This window comes from Lagopus muta, chromosome 4 (genome assembly GCF_023343835.1).
Source record: "Lagopus muta isolate bLagMut1 chromosome 4, bLagMut1 primary, whole genome shotgun sequence".
Lineage (NCBI taxonomy): Eukaryota > Metazoa > Chordata > Aves > Galliformes > Phasianidae > Lagopus > Lagopus muta.
This window is the reverse complement of record NC_064436.1, coordinates 50456310-50479451: the sequence shown is the minus strand read 5'-3', so window position 1 is coordinate 50479451 and position 23142 is coordinate 50456310.

Below are 23142 nucleotides of genomic sequence, written 5' to 3'. Positions count from 1 at the left end.
TACCATCTTTCATAAAAACGCTCCAGCCTTTCTTAAAGCATTATAATTATTAGCTATCAGAATCAGGAAATATAACCACAGCACGAGTCAATGTGTCAAACAGAGGGTAACAACTTTGATGGAGGGATGTGGAATTTTCCAGACATATTAATGCTACAGAAAAAAAAAATAATCAAGAGCATAGAAGCATGCTAGAAGCTCATAAAAGTACTAATAGTGCTGCTCTGGGAGACATTCCACCAATTGTGAATACTGATGTAGTGGGGAACTTGTCAAAGTAGTTCAGGATAAAGAACAGACTAGAGCATTTCTGACAACAATAATAATAGCAATAATAATTTTGTTGTTGCAGTATTATGCATAGGGGATACCCCCTTGTGCTGAGAGTTGGCTTGAAAAGAACAATAATTCCACTGGTTAAAATAGTTTACTGGACATTTTAGAATCTGTTTGCATCAGAAAAGTGATGCTAAACAGTTTATTTAAATTAGTCTGTTCTAGTTTGTGTTCATTTTATGTTGCTTGAACAACACTATTAGTTATGTCTGAAGGATTGCCTAAAAGCTAGAAATTCACCTGAAGTCAAAAAGATTTCCATTTTTGGATTTACAGAATTATGACATACTTCAATAAAATTACATTCCAGATACTTCAAATTAAGCCTTCATCTAATAGAGCTGTCTTTGTATCATGGATCCACAGCTGTGAAATACCTTCTTCCTCTATCATTCTATGCGATGGTTCAATAAACACACATTTTCTAGTGAAGCAATTCACAGAGAAGGAAATTCAGAATAGCTGCAATAGCTGTGTCCAAGGCAGATGTTGAATAAATAATGTGATAAATAATTGTGATAAATTAAGCATGGGACCACAGGCTGAAGAATGAAGGAGTTAAGCCATTGAATAGATGCCTGTTAAGAGACAATTGAACTATGAGCAAGGACGTCCCAAAAACAGAAAGTATTATTTTAGAACAAAATTCACTGAATCATAGAATCGTAGAATGGCCTGGGTTGAAAAGGACCACAATGATCATCTAGTTTCAACCCCCCTGCTAAGTGCAGGGTTACCAACCACCAGACCAGGTTGCCCAGAGCCACATCCAGCCTGGCCCTGAATGCCTCCAGGGATTGTAAAAACTTGTGCTAAGGTCTTTATGTTGGAACTTGATAATTTTGGTGGAGACTTTACCTCCTTTAACAGTTTGCTGTTTTGGGTTGCTTTTTCTTCTTTTTTTTTCTTTTCTTTTTTTTAATGTAAATGTTATGTCAGTAAGATGCAGCATATTTGCAGCTTTGTTCTTGCTGCTCAGATAATTTTAATAAAGTTAATACATTGGAGAATGTGGGAAGGAAGGAATCAGTGTGATTTAATCATATTTCTGTTTGTTTTGAAAGACAGCTCAGCTATTGACTGCTCTGCTGACTCAGGCTTGAGTAGTCCAGAGTTACTTATGGCAGCAGATCTCACTTTTGAGAGATTAATGCACAACAGAGTATGATTATAAACAATAATTAGGAAATTAAAATGAATTTAAAAGATTAAAATATAGAGAAGATACTAACAAACACCAGATAAACCCTTCCCATTTCATCTGTGTATTACCAGTGATTTATGTCTGCATTTTGAATTTCCCAGTATATTTATCTCATTTCATGGGGATTACATTTAAACTGCTTACATAAGCACATTTACCAAGATACTTTTTTGAATCATAATTCTTTATGATATTTTTAATTCTTAGAAATCAGATTTCAAAAACAATTGTTTATAAATGCTTTGCAGAGCACCTTGGGGGAGAATTTTCATGGCAGTGCAAACTTTTATGTAGCAGTCAAAGCCTCCTAGATCTAAAACATAGCATCATACCAGACATTCTAAAGAAAACAATTCCACCCCAGCTGAAACTGTCAGCCTCAAAGAGCCGAAGTACAAAGGAGTACAGTGCTTCGAAACAAATTAAGATAAATGAATTCAATCCAAACTTTCTAATGTTCTTTCTTCTGAAGTGACTAATGTTCTCCTTTAAATCTGTTGAAGATCAAGAAAATGTGCACAAGGCTTATCTACTGTAATCTTGAGCTTTATTTCTGAAGTTCAGACACAATCTACCTGAACCACATCCGTAGGTTGAGAATTTTTCTCCTGTTTTATATCTGAGAAACTGCTCCAACAAATCATAGTTTTGTACTCAGAGTTATTTTCATGGAAATAGATAGGAGGCATTACTTTCAGAACTATCTATCTACTATAGCATTACTAACTCTTCTGAATATTCAGTGCTCGCCGTAAAAGTTCCTGATAATATTTCATAAATCAAACTTCAAACTCATTTATTATATTCATATTTTCTAGTTGAATACCACAGAAAATCCTCAGCTTTATGTAAAATCCTTATAAGTCCTTTGGTAACGTGATACTAACCATGGAAGATCTTTCTTTTTCCTTTTCTCTCTTATTTTTCAGGAGGTTGTTAGAGTGTTCTCAAATTGACATGACCTTTATTTGTAATGGTCTTAAAGAATGGCCTTCAAGAATGGTCTTAAGAATAACACGTTACTATTACTGCATCACATTTCAGTTACTCTTTTAATAAATTGCTTGATCTTTTGCAATATTTCAAATTCTTCCATATTCTTTCCTGGATGAAGTGTATCATTAAGAAAGTATTCATTTAACTACTGCTGAAACTGATATTGATATCTTTTTGACTGATATCTGGCTCCCTACTCGGGGATATTGATCATTTGTTTCTTAAATTTCTTGCTGACTTTTCACTCAGCCACAACATCTCTATTCTCCAAGCCTAATAAGGGGAAGCCAGTTGGGATATGCTTCTTTATAGATTTTATTTTTTGTTAATTAAATAATGGAATCTAAAATGTTAACATGATGTATAATGAAGACCTTTCAGAGAAAGACTACTGTCCATATCTGTGATTCGATTATAATGTTACTTCATTTGTATATGCAGAAATGGCAGTTTAAAGCACCTCTTTAGTGCCTAATGAATACTGGAGCAATATTCTTTATTACCACATGGTGTCACCTTTAAAATTCCTGGGTGAAGAACTAATTTACCATGAAGTTTCAAGCTAAACTGCTAGATAGCATGACTCCCTACTTATTCCTGAACTTTCTATGTTAATACCTCTAGTTAATTTATTTAATTTCATATGAAAATTGAATTAGTTACATCTTAGTGCTAAGCACGTAGAATCACAGAATCACAGAAACACCACGGTTGGAAAAGACCTACAAGATCATCCAGTGCAACCATACCTCATTAAGAATTGTCTATTTATTTTAGCTGTTTGTTTTGCTTTGTAAATTTTAGGAGAAAAGTACAATTTCCTTCAGTTTGCTAGTTATCTATATTTGTAAAATACCCATCATACAAAAATGGTGAAAAGTTACAATAACTCATAAATAAGATGTGGATACTGACTAGTTAATATTACTGCTCTTTGTGTGTTCATAAAAAAAATAATTTTCTAAAAAAAAATAATTTTTTTTAAATACATTCACTACACAGATTCACAGAGAAGTTGCGTGGAATTTTTCTTATTATTTTGATGGGAATAAATGCAGTTATAAATAACAATTTTAATTGCTTTTTTCAACTGTGCTGATATTCACTTTTTCAAATATGCCTTTTCATTATGATTAGAAACTCATTTCCATGAACAAAAGGGAGTACAGAGAGAAAAGGGCAGGTAGGGTAGCTCTACAGAGATCCAGCCCCAGCCTAGGCCTTCCCAAGGATGTCCCAGAGTAGCCTCAGCCCATGAGCTGAGGCAACAGCTTGTAAGATGCATCAAGGGAGCAGATCTCCTTATGGACTGAGGGGTGACATTGCTTAGAGTCATGAAACTCAAGGGTCATGCAGAGGAGGATTTTTAATGGAAGGACTGAAGATGGGAAATGGAGGAATCAGGGTGATTTGAGGAGGAAGAGGCATGGAAAAATCAACTGGGAGACAAAAGGGACCTGTTGTATTCAAACGTTGCTGGTCAGAACATTTGTCTGACTACTCTTCACTGGACTACCAGAGTATGTTCTGTCTTGTGGAAATCCATTTCTAATTGTTTTCTGGAGAAAGAGTTTCTCTCTTGTGTGCACATGGAGGTCTAAGTGCCAGAAATGGAGTCACACCACAGCCTGCATGGCCCACGTGTTGAGGGTAACAGTAACTGGAGCAAGCAAGAGTGCACACATCCACATGTAATTACTACCAAATACCAAGATCAGCCATTAAACAGTGCCAGAGGACTGGGAGCCAGGAACAGAAGTCTAGTTCTGGCTGTACAGTGGAGGGGCAGCTGAGTCTGAGAAATGGATGCTGAAGACTTTTTTTTTTTTTAATCATGAGGATGGAAAGAACTTCAAAGATTACCTAGTTCCAACTTCCCTGCCATGGACAGAACTAGATCAGGCTGCCCAGAGGCTGGTAGTTATAAGTATTTTTTAGTTTAGTATAAAAATAATACAATAAAATACTAATAAAATATCTTAATAAAAGAGACCAAGGGATTTCTTAGGAAAACTTATCTAAACATATGTGTGCAATTAAATGTTGAAATTCTATTCTAAACTTAAAGACAAGTATAAATATAGAAGCTATAACTGTTAGAAAATGATTAAGAAATCATGATATATTCAGAACTATTTTTGGGAAGGGCTTGACTGTAAGTAGTCCATTTACTACAACTTGTGTTAAAAAACAGTTTCATTCTAAGCTCTTTCTTGTGATTTCTCTCTCAAAAATGCAAGCAGGAAATGTTTTAAAGAATTTGAAGGTTAATGTTTACACATCAAATGAAGATACATGCATAACTTGTTAGTTTTCTCACTGCATATTCTGTAAAATTATCAGCTGTGGTGATACTTTTAACAAATCATGCATTGGTATAACATTGCTCATCAATTTTAATAAGCTGGTGTGATTTTATAATTGGCTTGTAATCACTGATGTGGTAAATATCACTGCTACAGTGCATTTCTACTTGGTAAAAGAAGTTCAATTACTTGCAAAAACATTTATTTTGACTTCTACTTTTCTAAACCAGAATGCATTGTCCTTTTCTGTATTAAAATCAGCTCATTACAAAAAAATGCTTAGAAAAATCACACCATCATTTGTGTTAGGAGATATCACTTCATAAAAACTCGCCCACAAGTTTTACTGAAGTGTCTGAGGCAAAATGCTGAAGAGTAGCTATCTCAAGATAATAGTATAATATTTTCATATCCATTTCTTCCACACATTCAACTTAAATTTTACTTGAAATAATATTAACATATCTACATCTAGTTCTTGTTTTCACTTTTAACAATATTCCTCTTGTATCTATGGATTCAGAAATGGGTCAAAAGCTTAAAACAGATACAATTTCATTATCCCATGTCATAAGAGAATTACATAGAAGTGTAGCTACATAAAAGACTGGCATTCGATTTTGCACATAAGCCAGCCTGAACCTAAGGCTGAAAGAGAGGAGGGAAGCTTGCTTAGTTGGAAAACTTGGAAAGCAGTTGATAAGCCATGTCAGTCATTCTTCACTATATACAAGGCAGCCATTTAAACATAAATTGTTTCTAAAGTAACTCACATTTATTTGTTAAATCTTTCTAATTATTGTAATCATGCTGGAAGGCTGCACTTTCTTATGGAATACAACTCTCAAACAAAGAGGCAACAGGGAGCATGGAAGAAGAAGCCAGTCAAGTTCTTTTAATCACATCATCAGTGCATTTTAGCAGTTGTTTTCTTTTTGTTTGTTTGTTTGTTTTTCAAACTACTTCAAAACATTCAATGATGAATCTTCCTTAATTATTCATGTACCTTGGGTAACACTCCAGGGTGACTGAGATCCTTAGATGCACTGACAAAGAGTTTGCAAAAATTAAATGAAACTGACAGTTTTTTCCTTAAGTGATCATCCAAATTTAACCACAAAGGTCATTCAGTGATGTATATTTGCATAGTCAAACATGTCCTCAAACAACAAGCAGCTAATTCATAGATTAGTACCCAGTTCCAAATTCTATCTGACAAACGAACCATTTCTAAATGATAAAGCTCTGCCATATAGAAGAAAAATAACTTATTCTAATATTGTTATATCTGTGCTCTTTAATAAAGAGGTTAAAAGCTCAGTGTACATGAAGACCTTATTTTCATAGAATAGCAATTAGTGGATTGATGAATATTGCTTCTTTTTTAAGACAGTCTGTAATTTTGATTTTAAATGTGAACAAAAGCAGAGGCTGGAATTTTTCCAACTGAGCCTCCAGGGGCTCGTTCAAAAAACTTCAGCTTGAAGTGTTGGTAATAGAAACATAAACAAATAACAAAAGAGCAATGCTTTAAGGCAATCTTATGCTCTAAAGGAAAAGATGAAGTCATTGCCAGACCTCTCTAGCACTTTTAAGATTTGTTACATCTTTTCTTTTTGCTTTCTTAGGATAATTGCTATTCATACTATTGCCATCAGAGACTAAAATTAGTACTTAGAGGTGTGTTTTCTGTTCTCTAGGCAATGCACTCGTGCAATGAATACCTCTCTGCATCTGCCCTCCTGCCCAGTAGTGTAATTAGAATCCAAGTATGGTCAGATTCACGCTTATTCCTCTACTACTTTGTCTAAATAATGACTCAGTACTATTGTCTGTTACTTCTCCCCCTTCCTTTCCAGAAATCAGTCAGGCTTTGTTGTTCTTCTGAGATGCAAGACACAGTAAATATTGTTCTGCGTTGTAATAAAATTACAATATAATTAACAGAAATTAGAAAAACCTTTTTAAAATCCGTTCTTGAATTTAATTTCATTTTTTCTTAAATAATTTTTGAAACTGTTGTTACAACTCCAGTGTAGCTTTGTTAGCACAGTCAATGCATGCCAGCATTTCTAATGTACAGAACTGTCAGTCATTCAGCTTCCTGTTGGAACAATAATGTTCTCTTTTACATGCAGCCGCACAAGGTGGCCAGCCAGATCCTACACATACATGCTTATATATGCCAGGAAGACTGAGGTTCAGAGTTCAGGTTACTATTTTCCCCTAAAACGTAAAATTACATCCTCCTCGCTTCCCAAAATGTCAATAACTGCAAATTTAGCCTGCAGCTTCTGTCAAGAGCTGTGGAGTAATTCAGACTCCTTCTAATCTGCTGCTTTTTAATGACTAATGAATTAATCCATAAACTTTGATGTTCCCATTTCATACCCAAGTCTCAGATATCAACCAAATTTTAGAATTGCAATGCCAAGCATTCACATCCAAAGCCATAAAATCCCAAGCACAAAGAAATAATTTCATTTTGATATATGTTCAATTAATTATTAGACCTTCTTGTCTCTTTGCAAAGAAGAAAACTTTTATGGGTAGAGGGACAACTATTTCCAGCAAATAACATGAGGAACTGTAAGATAAATAGGTGCAACAGATACGCATGCTTTTTATGTCAAGCAATATTTAGAGAAGATGCAGAAACTGTCTTTGGAAGATGTATTTCAGACTATGTAATTAAAGACATGGGTAACGTATGCACTACACAGCTAGCTGGCTCTCCTCTGTTCAAATTCTCACATTGTCCTCAATGGTTTCCTGCTCAGTTTTATATTGACTGCTTCCATCTTTCAAGGCAGAAAAAAAAGTTCACTATTTACAATCACAACACAGAAAGTTTAACACAAGAAGGGAAAAAATTACTGCTTGTTCTTCATGTCCAGTGAATACTTTACTATCCTATTTCTGTACCAATAACACAGCAACATCTTAGTTGTTGCTGCACAGTGTTTACATGGAGTCAAGGACACAGTAAATTCACTACGTAAATTAGAATGTCATATATTTTATTCCATAGCATTTTTTTCTATAATGTCATTGTATTCTAATTATGTGTTTCTAGAGTTGTTGGTATTTTCAGCTTCACAGAATCAAAAAAAATTTAGTTTGAAAGGGACGCCTGGAGATCACCCATTTAAACTCTCCTGCTCCAAGCAGGGTCAATTAGGATGGACTGCTCAGGATCTTGTCCAGTCAGCATTTGAAAGTCTTCAAGAATGGAAATCATGAGCAAGCTGTGCCAGTGCTCAAAGGGCAAAGTGTTTTTGTATGTTTAAATGGAACTTTAAGTATTTATATACATTGACAGATTACCCCTAGACCCTCTTTTCTCCAGGCTAAACAACCTCTTCTCAGCCTCTTCTCTTACATCAGATGCTCCAGGCATCATCTTCATTTTCCTTTGCTGCAGACTCTGCATATCTGTCATGTAGTGGGAAACTCTGCAGCGGACTCAGAAGTCTCACCAGTGCTGAGTAGAGGGGAAGGATCACCTCCCTCAGTGGTTGGCTGTGTTCTGCCTAAATACAGCTCCAAGGGCTACTATCCTTCTCAGATGCAAGGGCCTGTTACTGACTCATATTCAACTTCTTGTCTACTGGTACCTTTTCTGAAAAAGATATTATTATATTCCCTAAGCTAGTGGCGTGACATTAGCACTTACACTCAAGCTCTGAGGGGACTCATCACCCATCCTTATTCAGAGTATCCAGAGTATCGAGGCATCCGTGCTACTCTTTTAAATAAATGTGATTATTCTTCCTCAGCACGCAAATCATCCCTTCTCTAAGAGCCCGCATCCTTCATTGACAGCACCCAAGAGATAGAAGGTCTCTCATGATATCTTTTGATTCGAATGAGACTTAAGACCTGCAACTGCACACAAGACTCTTTCCTTCTGCTTATTCTCCGTGATGTGCTTGTGCTTCGATGTCTCTCTTTGACCCTATTTTGTTGATTACAAGGTCTGCCTTTTCCACATCAGTCTATATAGTTTTTCCTGCCTATGTAGTCCAGCTGTTTCTTTTATTCATAGATTTTAATTTTCTGATATTTTACTCCTAAAAATTACTTTTTCATTTCTCTGGAAAAACATTATAATAGCTTTGTATTCTTACATCTTAAATGCTCATTAATAATGGATACCAGCAAAAGACCAGCAAAAGTCCTTTTGGGACATAAAATAACACTGCTGTCAAAGTCATAGGCCATTTGAGCATGATAGAAAAAACTTACAAGCTTGAATAAAACAAATTCTGTCTTACACACTTGATTTAATACCTCTTTTACCTTCATTTCTTATGTTTTCCCATCATAGCCAGTTGTTCATCAAAACTTTATACAACTTTGATTTGTTCTATGATTGCATAGTATGAAAAAAATTCTTCAGAACAATTTCATTTGATTAGAAGACATTCTTCATTATACTTTTTGTGTGCATGTGTATTTCAAGAGTTATATACTATATACGAGATGCCTTATGCCTATTTACCTGTTTACACATTCAAAATAGACAACCAAACACAAGTGTATGGACACAAATACAACTGTAGGAATGCTGTTCTTATATCACACCATTTTGTAAAAGAAAAGAAAACAGAAAGTTATTCACAGTAATCATGAAAAACTTTCCAAAGTGAGTTTTAGATGAAGATAAATAGAGGGAGATGCTGGCATGAAAGTATTACTATAAATTACATGGAGGCATGGGGTGTTTTGAGCTGTTTGAATCTTACACTCAAAAGAGATCAGTTCCCTGTAAAAATTCAGCTTCTCCAATGTATATTTACAAAGGAAAGTAGAAATTTTTTTGCACTCATGAATCCACATAAGGAGTGCGAAAATAAAATAAAAGTTGTAGTAACAGCTCTTAGCTAGCTTAACGACATAGATGCTAAGCAATTTATTTTGTCCACTGATTATCTTTGGTCCTTGCTCTCCACTAGCAGTGCTCCCTAGAAAGAAGTCTGATCTCCAGATAACACTCTAAAATCCAAAGTCATGAAATGACAGAGTCTGCAATGGTAATAGAAGGCAGTAATAAGACAGCAGAGGTTCAGACAATAACGGAAAATCACCGAATATACCATCTAATGGTAATTCCTTTTCCTTGGAAGGAGTTGCAGAATTAATGCATCTGCTGGAAAGGCCAAATAAAGTTTTATCACACAAAAGGATAAGAGCAAAGTAATGCTTATGTTAATGCAACACATGAAACTAACATGCATACAGAATCAGTATCAGATAAGTAGTAGACTTGTCATTCTAATGATGATACCATTTTGGCACCGTGTATTCTTTTCTCTTTAATATACATTTTGGCTTACAATTCTGAACTATAAATTTTCATCTCCCCCTTCTACTACAACAGAGATGTTTCCCAGAACAAACTAGAGTTTATGGTTATAAAAGAAATCCTATATGAATGCCGGTGTGTCATTCTGCCCAGGCTGAGGTTGAACTGATTGGAGTTTAAAGATTACTCAGTCTGAAAATTTTATTTAAGGTCCAAATTTATTAATGTAGTTTTTTGCATATCTTCACATGCACATTTCTTCTACAGCAGCAAGAGTCACACATTCCTTTGTAATTTAGCGCATTACAGCACAGCTGATGTTTGATCATATAGTATTAAATAAAGGTCACACCATACTTGTGATATGACTTTGAAATCATATTTATATTCTTTTCAAAAACAGAAAGAATTATAATTTTCTTTTTTCAAGCATCCTATATTACAGCACGTGCAACTTGATTTTATGTATGTTCCATAGCTTTCAAATAGTCTATAGTTATTTTGATACACCGTAGAATTTCCCAGTTTTTATTCTTCAGGTTTCCCATTCAAAAAGGCAACTCTCTGCTAAGCGTTCAATCAATTTCCAGAGTCCAACTACTTTTGTTTGTGTATTAATATCATAAAGATGGCAAAACTGAATTTCAGAGACTGTATTTGAAGTTAATTCCTCAAAGCATTTATTTTACATATATTTAGACAAATAATCTGACGTTCTCCACAAAGATGAGACTACTGATGAAACAGCAAAAGTTTCCTGAAGTTTTGTTGTTTGATTAAGTTCATTGCTTTATTTTTTATTTTTTTTTAACTTCTATAGATGTCTGTGTGATATGGAAAGACAAAAAGTTGTAAGCCTTAACAAAATAGCTGTAAGCCTTCTAAGAGACTATCAAAGAATTCTTATACAGAAAGAATATGTCAATAATCATCTAACGCTGAGATATCTTATGCTCAGAAAACATTAGCTTCACGTTGCGTTGCAATCTTTTCTGGAATGAAAACAAATACACAATCCTCTACACCCACTGAGGAATCTGAATATATTTTAAGAGGATTTCAAGAAGTCTCACATTTCTGAGCCAATTTAGGTGTACACAGTAAGTATTAGCTCCAGCTAAGGGGTCTGAATTAACACTTTAGTCTACTTTTCAAACTAAGTTTAGAACAGCTTTCCCCTCCCTCCTTGTCTTCCCATAACAGTGTTAAAGCTTTAGCCAGCCACAGCAGGTTATACAATATTTTCCTGCCTGAGCTACAGTTTTAGCTTAAGTTGCCAGCATTTATACAGATACAAGCAGGTATCTAGACCAAGGAAAAATGGCAGCAATATCCTCAAGTACCTGGTGAATGCTGTCACCATAGCACTGATGCAAACACTCCTCCCTGCTCTTCAACTCAGTGTAAGGTTAGCAGGTTAATGAATATAAGGGGTCAGTGCAGCCACTGTCATGGTTTTATGATTTCTGGTTATCGGTATTCCAACCATATCATGTAGTGAACTGGGAGTTAAAGTGTTAATCCTCCAGTTCTGTGCGTCTACCCAGAAGAGAAGAACTACAAACCCCAGGGGTCTTTGTGGTCAGAGAGGAGATATAACCCCTGGCAATGTCACCTGATGGGCTCTTCTTTGTCAGGCTCTCCTCCCTGCTGCTCAACTGGACTGCGCATCTCACCTCAGTGTTATGGTGAGGCGTATCCACCTTTTGGACACTCTCTCTCATTATATTTGATTCGTTAGCTTTATTTCTAATTATATAGTATCACAGTGTGTTATCTTGCATTACAATACCATATTTACTAAATTAGTTTTGTTTTTCCTCAGACTGTTGCTGCTGTTTTTAATTATTTTGGGGTTCTCTGTTTTCCTTTTTTGGAGGCACGGACCTGTGGATCCCTCTACCCTTCTAGTCATGGAGCTGGGCTGAACCAGCCTGTAAACCACTGACAACCACTTTTGACTGGGGCATCTCTGGAGGCAGAGAAAAAATGAATACAATACTCTCGTCTTTTTCTACATAACCAGAACCATACTGTCAATTTTATCTAAAGGTCATTTGAAAGGAGATTGCTTTTTTTTCTACTGCTTTAACAGACATTCACAAATATGTGAAGAGATGATCAAGTACCAGCACATTGCTCAGTACTCTTTGTTGTGCTGTAACGCAGTTTGATAGGAAATAGGAGTGAATTCACAGCAGAGATACAAAGTAACTCTCAGAGAACAAAAGCATCTAGATTAAATGACCCTTGATCTGGTTCATGGATATTTATGCTGCTGTAGAATCCACCTGAATTTATTTGTAACAGCGGTTTCCAGGGCCTATCTTGAGAGAAGTTCAAGGCTGGCTTTAGATAAAAGTTGTAAAAAGCCACAGGTTAAAGCTTGAAAAAATCTTAAGTTCCACACTTAATACACAAATATAAATGCTGATTCTTTGCGCAGTGTTTAGTCAATTCAGCACTTATGCACTTTGTTTAGTAACATGATTTCTACTGCTAGTTCTCATCTTTTAGATTATCTTTCATTTCTGGCATTTTCCAATAGTGATAAATATTTGCTTGCTATAACTTTTCCAACAGATAAATTGGACTTACAATTCCAACAGCCAAATACAATTGAAACATATTTTGTCATTTAGAAGTGTGTCCAATAAATATTACTTTTAATTAACATTCTAAGATTATCAGGGTGGAAAAACAGAGGAATGCAGAAAATGTCTCCTCTTCCTAAATTCTGGGCTATCATTTTTTGTTCTCCATCAGCACCAAGTATCCTATAACAAACAGCTGAAGTCACTATCTTTCCAACACTAAAAATTAAAGTGCTTGTTCAGAGATTGATGATCTTTGATTCTCCACAGTCTGAGGAGATCTATGCTACTCCATTACCAAGGAGACATCTTAATCTCTGAGCGAAATGCTAGCAGTAGCATCAAAGAGGGAAGAAAGAACACAGAAACTAGACTTGCCACCTGCCCAGTAAGTTCATCACCCACAATAAATAGCAGCACTGCCACTACCTTTTTCTTTTACTGTGATTTAAAATAAAGCAGTAATTTCTGTTAATTTTTTAAGTCTAGTTGAATATGCTGACTCTGATCAGCACAATCATCAGCATCACTGATGAAGTGATGCAGGATCTCCAAAGCTCTTGAGCTCTACATGAAATTGTAGGGTTTCAAATACACCTTTCTGTAATTTCTGTTATGACTAGCTATAAGAGACTTGACATACAGGGCTTTGTTTTTTTTTTTTCTGCCTAAAGCCTATGCTTTGGCTCATCACATTTGATAGCTTGATCTGTTAACAGAGGAAATAAATAGTTCCAGAGGTCAAAATCCTGAAGTATATACTTTGAAACACATAAATTATAACTAAGCATTTTCATCAGGATCTTCAGGAACCAGATCTGTTGCATTTTCAACTCTATGTGCCAAAGTGATGACGAAAGGCTTTCAAACAACAGTCACCCACTGAGAATTTTTTTCTTTTGAAATAAAACAGATGAACAGACAGTATGGCCTCACATGTGAGCAACAAGCTAGGTTCACTTAAAATCAGGGTCAGAAATGAGATCAAAATTACCCAAGTCAATGAAGTACTAGAATTTACTGATTCACACTCTCCACTAGCATTCAGAAGCCATACTAGTATTTTCACAAAATTTCTACATCAGACATTTTTCTTTCATGCTAAAGATTGTTTATTAAAATGTCTGAATGATAATTTATAGATCTCTTTGAACATATTCCTTTAAAAGATCTGCTAGTATTAAAAATGAAATGTCAGAGTATCAACATTTTACTACAAGTCACTTCACATTTCTTTCAGAAATTAATGGAAGAGAAAACCTGAATGGATAAAATTCTCTTGTTTCACAAGGCTTACAGGATAGAAGACCTTCAACAGCACAAAAGGACGTTTGGAAGTAGAAAAGAGACTTCAACTTGTGTGAACATCCTAATAAAATCAATATCATTTTCCTGAACTTAACTGGACACATATTTTCCAGTTCATAGTGTTGATATTGTATAATGAACTCAGACCAATTAGAAGATGATACTGGGGGGGGGAAAAGGTAGACTTTTTGATATTAGTGTAAAGAGAAGAAAAAAATCTCTACAGCAGCATTAGGTACAGTATGGCACAGATGCTGAAGATGCCTGCATAACACAACATGAGCACCTCACTTCACAGCTTTTGATCAGAATTCATTCACCTGCTGTGATAGAGCTTGATTTTTAGGTAGTGTCAAAAAGATATGTTGAATGTGGCCACTCTGAAATATGCCTAGTTTGTACAAAGATGTGATCCTCTAGATCTTTTAGGAGTACCTTTGAGATTGCAACTTAGAACAATGTTTAAAATAAAATTATGACATAAGTTATCACACTTACACCATTTAGTGTTTCAAAATAACAGCACGGTATTCTTTTCAACTACATTTAATAATACTTGTTATGAAAATACTCCATTAAAAATATATACATAAAAAAAACTCACTCTTTTCAATTAATCACATTTACAGCATTGTATTCTTTGCAATTGTAGTATTTATCAACTTGATTTAGGCTTTTAATGCATATATATGAGAAAAATGTAAACATGCATATGTACCTGGACAGCTTGTGGGAAGAGATTCTGATGGAAATATTCTTGATCTAATAGTTAAGAAGCTCCTGGTTCCTCTATACACTGAAGAAAGGGGATTCTTTCCCACTCCATGAAATGATGTTTTGAATTACCTATGTGTGAGGTTTCTGTTGGGATTCACTGATATGAATTTTTTTGCATAAACACAGCAATATTCTCTCATATCATACTTGGCCTCTTCTATTTACTCCTTCCACCTCTTCTATTTACTTCTTCATGTAACCGATAAGTTACATCTTATCAGTTAAATCTGGAAAGAACAAGAATTTTAAAATTTAAGGAGACCTTTTCTAGGTGTATGCTTTATACTGATACAATTTCCACCTTTAACTTAAAGAAAGAGAAAAACAAACTATGTTGACCAGCTACAGTAGCTGTTCTGTAACTTTTGTATGGCTTACTTAAGAGTTGGCTGCAGCCCAATCCCTCTTCAACAAGGCTGAAGATAATTCCAGTTATGTTGGTATTCAGAGCTTTCACAAAAGAATTCTGAGAGAAAATACTGTAAGATGTATTTCATGCCCTTCAGGATTGAAATCTAGCTTTTCTGTATTCTATGATCTGGGCAGTAATATCCATGTAACATAACTTTTCCATTGTTTATTTTTCACATTAAAGTTCCTCATGAGTTTAAATCTATGTTGCACATTCCCGGGTCTACCAGAGCCATCACAGATATTTAGATGCATAAAACTCTCTTAGTATCATAGAATGGTTTGGGTTGGAAGGGACCTTTAAGATTACCTAATTCCAACCCCAACTGCTATGAGAAGGGACACCTCCCACTAAATCAGGGTGTCACTCAAAGCCTCATCCAACCTGGCCTGGGGAGAAAGGGGGGAAAGTATCATTCACAATTTCTCTGGAGAAAGGTCTCAGGTCAACCCAACTTTTTCTGCTAATCCCTACAAAAATAGCATCAGGTATTTTCTTTTAATTGAACGCTCCCTTTATGCTGTAGTTTCTTATCAAGATTTTAATCAGCCAAATAAAATTTCCTCCCTGTCTAGAGATAGACCAACCCATATTTCTTGTATGTCAAAAAAGTACAACGGTAATGGCCCAGCACTATTCTTCACTTAACAGAAAAAGCTTCCAAAAACCTGACCATTTATTTTTGATGTCTAAATAACAGATCTGTTTCCATAGCTCAGCTGGGATCATTCAAAAATTTTTAACCTGCTTTTATAAATTTGGGTTTAAATCCTTATATCTAGAGAAAGAACTGTACATTTAAGTTTCAGGCTTTTGTTAGTATAGGCTTTTCATTCCCCAGAACTAATTCTTCCATTCTCTGGAAAAAGTTTCTTGCACGACTTATAAAGTATTTCAGTACTAATAATACCTATTTCAAAAGCTCTTGAAAGTTTCTTTAAAGTTTATATCCAACCTCAAATCTTGTTATTTACAGAGAAACTTTATAAAAAAATACTACACTCCTAGTAGTCTAATTAATGATAAGCAATTCCTTATCAGTTTTATATTTTACAGTAAAAAAACAAAACAACAACAACAACAAACAAAAAAACCCAACATATTTTGGCTATTAAGAAATGTCTGATAGTCAAGGAATTAATTTGTGTTTTGTACAGGATTTATGTAAAGTAAGGTGTTTGTGTTCTTGTCTCCGACATCCAAATGTAATGCATAGCATTAGCTGGACTGTGTTTAGCCACTGGCTCCTTGAGTGCACTTCATATTGCTAAGTGCCACATGTACAACTATATACCATAAAATACATCATATATAAGCTAAGGCAGCCAATATCAGTGCTGTGGACATCCATTTAAAGTCTTGCCATTTTCTGGGCATGTCTAGGTTATGTCTACTTCTCACATTTTAAAGTCTTTTCTACTTATTTTTTCCCCCCTGGTAAAGCAATGACAAAACTTTTCAGAAGAGTGTCTCACCAAAATCAATGGCAGTATAGCTTGGATAAAGAATACCCAAATTTAACTTCTTAAGAGAATTTACTGCAAAGGTTGAAACCCTATTTTCTGCTTTCCTGTATGCTTTCTTAAGTATACTAGTTCAATCTCAGTGATAAACTGCTGATTTTGGGAGTGAGGGGGTTAGGGGATGAAGACAAGGATGCATTAAATCCAGACTCCCTGCCCGAGATCAAGGGCATCACATCTCTAGCAGTCATCACTGAAGCCAACAGAGCTGTTCAAACTTCACTAACATTTGGTGGGATTTTTTTGTGTGTGTGATGAAAGCAAAGAAATCTTGTAATATAAAGGCAAAATGTAGCAGTGGGAAAGCAGGAACAACATACAATAAATTACAATGTGTAGCAACTTGGTACATGTAACAGGTATCTAAATGCCTCTTTCCACTAATGCTCATATTAATACACTGACACTCACATGGCATTAAAATAAATAAATAAATAAATAAATAAATAAGAGAAAAAAAAAGGAGTGGAAAAATTTACAAGTATTTTCAGCTTTTTGAAGATATTTTTCCTTTCTTAGTACTGTCTCAGTAGTAAATAACCAGAACTGCTCATGGTTCCTAAGATAGTTATATTCAATCTCTAGCGCATTCACAAACACATACAAATTACTGTAAAATACTCCATGAAGCCTAAAGAAAATAAATAGTATTAGATCCAATGATTATTTATTTCCAGGATGGAGCAGGAAGGCTCAATTTACAGATATTTAATAACAGAAAGAAAACATGACCAACTAGAGATACAGTAAAGATAGATGTGGGCTTTGAGAGGAAAGTGAAGAACTCAAAAATTTCTCTGTGAGGAAGAAAAGGTTACCTTACCCAAGTCTCATCTTAGGGTTCAGAGAAAAGGAAGGCCCATAGATGCAAATGAAATAATGAGAAATAGCTGATAAAGGAAATTGAGGGCTTGTTAATAGCTACAGTATTGTCCCTGGACAATAATAAAAAACGCTGGCTCTCTGTGGAGCAGCCTACAAATGTAGACTGAAGGCAAGAAAAGCTTGGAGAAAGATACATAGCTAGGAACTGGTAAGAACTACCTACAGGCAACAAAGGACTGAAATTAGAACTCTTCTATGGGGGACATTTCCTGGGGTATGATAAACCAACGTCAGTGTTGTGGTTGAAAAAAGAGAGAGCATAGAGATACAGCTGAAGGCATCATGTGAAAAGGCTCCAAAAGCAGACAGAAAACTGCAAAAAGGAGTGCTGAAGAATTTTTAGTCATAAGAAGACGTGTCATACCCAAGGCTTAATAACATTTGGGTTGAGGGAAAGAATAAACCTAGAACAACATTTACAGTGGTGTTGCACGTTGTAGAATGCTTTTCAAGTTAAACTTAGAGTTGATTCTCAAATTTGTCTTCTTTTTGATACTTTTGTGACTACATAATCTCTAGACAAAATAACGCTTCAAAGACACATTGATTCGGTAACATTGTGGCAAGTGAGCTACTATAAATATCTGAAATTCTTCATTATCACAGGTGATGCATGTCCTACTGAATTCAGAGATGAAATTGAGGAGGCAGAATTTGCACTTAATTACCGTATTTTGTTATTTTGATTGAAAACAAAGTTAACATTAACAGAATAAAATCATAGGTAGATTGGAAGTTCCCTTCCTCTTTAATGTGTTAAACTGCCACGTGCTGAGGAAGATGTTTCTAGGCATTCAAATTCTGCTTCAGGAGAAACACATCAAGTTTGGGAAGGAAGAACAGAAAACAAAAAAACAGCACCAGTAACTGAAACACCTCTTGCTCTTGCTCTGGGCATCAATGAAATATACTAAAATGATTTCTGAAAAGAGAGAAACTCTTTAGATTTCCCTAACATTTTGCTTTCATTTGTCAATGAAGACAATATTCTGCCTTAACTAAATAGTATGCTGTATCTAGGATAGATCCAATATTATTTTTTTCTTGAATCCTAATATGATTTGTAAGACTATAGATGTATCATCATTTTAAATCTTTTCTCTTTTTTTTTCTTTTTTAAATAAAATGGGTGAAACTTTTTTTTCCCACTAGTATCAATACTTCTTCCTATCAATCACATTATTTTGAAGAGCTCTACTATAATCTCAGAAGATCAGTAGATTTCTAATTAATTTTCTTCTGTCTTTTTTTAAAAAGTGATGTTTTGCTATGCAGAGACAGCAATAATTTTAGGCTATGAATGCTTGATGTAGAAAATTACTTTATCGGTAGTAACTTGGCAGTCCCAATCCCTGAATCAATATTAAAATGACTCATACCTCTTGACTTCCTCTTCCAAAAGGCAGTGCAGACTATTATGAGCACTCATGCATAAGGGACGTTCAGGCACACCTGACAGGATTATATTCCCAAGGAAAGCATAACACTGTGGACTTAAAGTATAGTAGTGATCTGAATTGAATTTAGATCATAAAAAATATCTACATATTCTTTGAGTAGTAAATGAGTAAATAAATAAGTAGGATTACTCTATATTATTTTTTTATTATTATTATTTTTTAACAAATTTCAAAAGGTATTCATTTTGTATATTGTTCTGTGTTTCAGTTTAGCTGAAGAATGGAAATTAAAAGAAAAAAACAACTTTTAAGTCTTTCTGTGTGATCTACACAGATGAATTGTAGTATTCAGACAGAGGAAAACTCTTATCCTTGGCTGCATCTTAACATTTTTTTACATTTTAAAAATCAGTTACCTTTGTCTTCCAGATTTGACTTTAGTAGTTTTTGGATAAAAATATATTGTCTTACAATATGTATTTTTAACATGCTTTGTCTGACTGCTGAAAGAAGTTGTTTCTCTTCAACTCTGGAAAGCAACTGCAGATGAAGATAAATAAGATTTATCTTCATATTTAGTCAAGATTTATTTTATTTATATATAAAACAGATACACAATTATTAACATGCGCCCATTATACTGGTTAACTTATAATTTTTTGTATTTCCAATAATTTTAATGAAAAGGGGTAAATTCTGAAATTTTACCATTACATTCCAAGAAAATACACAAAGGAAATTCCAAATTAGGATCAAGCAATGAACTAAAAAAAATTATGAACTTTAACTACAGATCCATAGGAAAATTAGATCATTCACCTCTTTGAAATTGATTGGTTTTATTCACATGATAAAAACGATATTTTCTAAGGGGACAAAGATCTGCAGGCAATGCAGTGAAAAAGCAACTTTCATACTGAAACAAAAGCAGAGAAACAGAAGCTGTTCTTATTCATTACATTCTGAATTTTCATCAGTCAAAATCATTCTGAAGGCTACTAAATCTGCATTTATTGATTTTCAACTGAATTTGCCTTCAGCTTTATATCCATGAAAGTGCAGGTTGATAGAATTTTATCATTTGTTTTGTTTGTATTTGCACATCTTCCAATTGATGAAAGTAGGTAAGAAATATTTTGTTAAAATAACAAATAGCAAGGATTTTTCAAACAAAAAGTGACAGTGTAAGAGCGTGATGTGATGGAAAAAAATTGAACTAACAACAACAAAAAATGGTACCTAGTAATTTTAGGTGGATAATTATTAGGCATTGCAGAATCTGGACAACAGACATATATTAGTTGTGGGAAAGTTGGAAATGACAAACAGAAAAGTGAAAGGAATGCTAACTCTTAAAAATAGAACTGTGCCAAGGAAGAGGAGGTGCACAAGAGAGCACCGCCAAGAGAGAGGAAGGACATATAGATGCTCCTGAATTCACACACATTTGTCGTTATAAATGTTGGAGAACATTTGAAGTTATGGGTAAGGAGAGATCAATGTTCAATACAGAAATGAACACTGGAGTAATGTAGCACAAGACAACCTGGGAACTGTGTGTTTAGAGGAGTCTGACCAGAATAGAAACGTATTCAAAGACAAAAATGCTCTAGTGCTAGAGCTGGCATTCTCTTCCCAGAAGTAATATCTAGTGATAATCCATTTTGAGATGCTCTAAGCAGTCTTCCACCCTTTCATTCACTCTGACATTATTAATCAGCATTGCTTGGGGGAAATTTAATCTAAATAATGAAGATATACACTTGTGAGGGAGGGCCACATAAGCTTCCAGATATGATGTCAGCATATGCAACATTTATTTCATGGGGCAAAAAGGAAAGTAAATAGTACATTCTTGCCAAAAAGATGAGAAAGGGAATATAAGAATTGAAAATGTGAGAATGACATAGCTGAAGTTCTGCTCATAGATGACATAATTTTATATAATTTTTTATAACTCAGCATTTATCCAAAAGTTTGACTTGGAGCAGATAAGAACTGAAGTGTCTTCTTAGAATGTTCAGTTTATAATATCTTGGCCAATAATCTACTAAAAATCTGATACCAATTGTCACATCCATGACTAGAGACACTGATACCTACCAGCTGTAAATGAAATAAGAGAGCCATGTATACTCATGGAATTTTTCTGTGAGTGTGAAAATACGTAATACTAAATATTTTGTTGATTTTCTTACCCAAAGATAAGTGTTGTCATATTGTATTAGTTATTTTAATTGCCTCTCTTGCTTTTATCTGCTATGCAAGAAATGTAGCAATGTGACAAAGTCACAAGCAAAATATCTTTGTTAATATGTTAATTAGAAATGCACTACCTGTCAGGTTCACAGCTCCAGAAGTAAAGAGTCTGAACAATTAATTCAGAAGACCATGATGGCCAGAAGAGAAAGAATGGAAATGTCCTGCTTCATTCAGGAGTCCAAGCAGGTCTGAATATAAGTTTTGACAGGCTTATGCAAATGTGAGTGATTTTATGCAAGTTAATAGAATAACATACTAAAACAGATTCTGCCTTTAATTAGAGCTGGCAAGCTGGAAGGAAAGCCCATTAAGCCTGGAAGCTTGAAAGTTCATGATGTGTTAGACCACTCTGGAGAGAATTTAATTTTCAAAGAATTTCTCTTCTAGGCTCTCTCACATATCAAGAAACAAATTGCTCAATTATGAACAATTTCAAAACTAACTGAGAAAAAAATAAATAAATACATTCACTCAGCAAATGATTGATTGATCTTCTGGAACACTGTCACTTATTGTCCCTGGCCATCCAAAGGAAAAATGTGTACTCCAAAGAGCTCTGCTGAAGTTACCTAACAGTTTTCTGTTGCTCTGTAGGAATGACTGTAAAATCAGAGCTCAGAGAGAATCTGCAGCATTTTAGAAAGAAACAGCACAAACTTGTCTTTCATAGAGGAAATATATGTATGCAGGTGGATAATATCTGAAATTCATTCCCATGAAAATCTGAAGGCAAATCTTTGGAAGATTTTCCTTTACTTAGTTCCTCTATACCCAGTAATGAAAATGGAAATAAATGGGAAATAAAGGGGACAGTTAAAGAGCAGATAGCATCACTCTCAAAAGATAAGAGATAGTGGTCCTTTAAGCTCAGGAGAGATTTCATTTCAGAAACTGGAAAATGAAGGAGAAATAAAGGCACTCTTTATAGTGCATTTTTAGCTCTTAAATCTTAGCTGCCCATTAAAACATAGCACTACGGCAATGTTCAATACTTTATCTATATATTTGACAAGAACTTAGACACCTCCAGGTGTTTATAGGTGGCATGTGTGATAAGCCACAGATCCTGAGGCATCACAACAGTCATTAAAAACAATAAAAACAAACAAACAAAAACAACAACAACAACAAACCACCTTAGTTTGCTTCACATGCAAATATATAGATAACTTGGTTTTGTTTTATTTTTTCCCTAGAAGGGCTGCTGTTCACTGTGGCTTGATATTGACAGCAAACTGATTATGGCTGTTGTTTAATGAGGTATTCCTCTTCTCTAATTCTCCTTCCTCTCATTCCTGGCTGGAGCCACAGACTCTGACCATCACACTAACTCCTCTGCCTATGCACCAATGTTTTGGTGCACCAATTGTTCCAGCATACTCAAATACACCCCTCATTCCATAGGCAGGGCTTATAGAGTCACAGAATCATTTGAACTGAAAGGGATCCTTGAAGGTCATCTAGTCCAGCTACCCTGTAATGAAAAGGGACATCTGCAGATAATCAGGTTGCTCAAAGCCTGGTCCAGCCTGACATTGAATGTGTCCAAGGATGGGGCATCTGCCATGGGACTGGTAAAATGAAAAACAGCTGGAAGTACAGCAAGGGAAGAAGACATCTTCAAGATACTAAACCAAAAAGGAACAAGATAATGACCAATGAGTAGGCACAGGGTAAACTCCGTAGGAACTTTTACCAGTAACACTCAGATATACTGCCAGAAGAAAAGCCATCCAATATGGGAAATAATTGCAAATACCACGCACAAAAAATTCTCAGGGAAGTTCTAGAGATATCAGGACAGTCTGTAGTCAACATAATACACCGAATA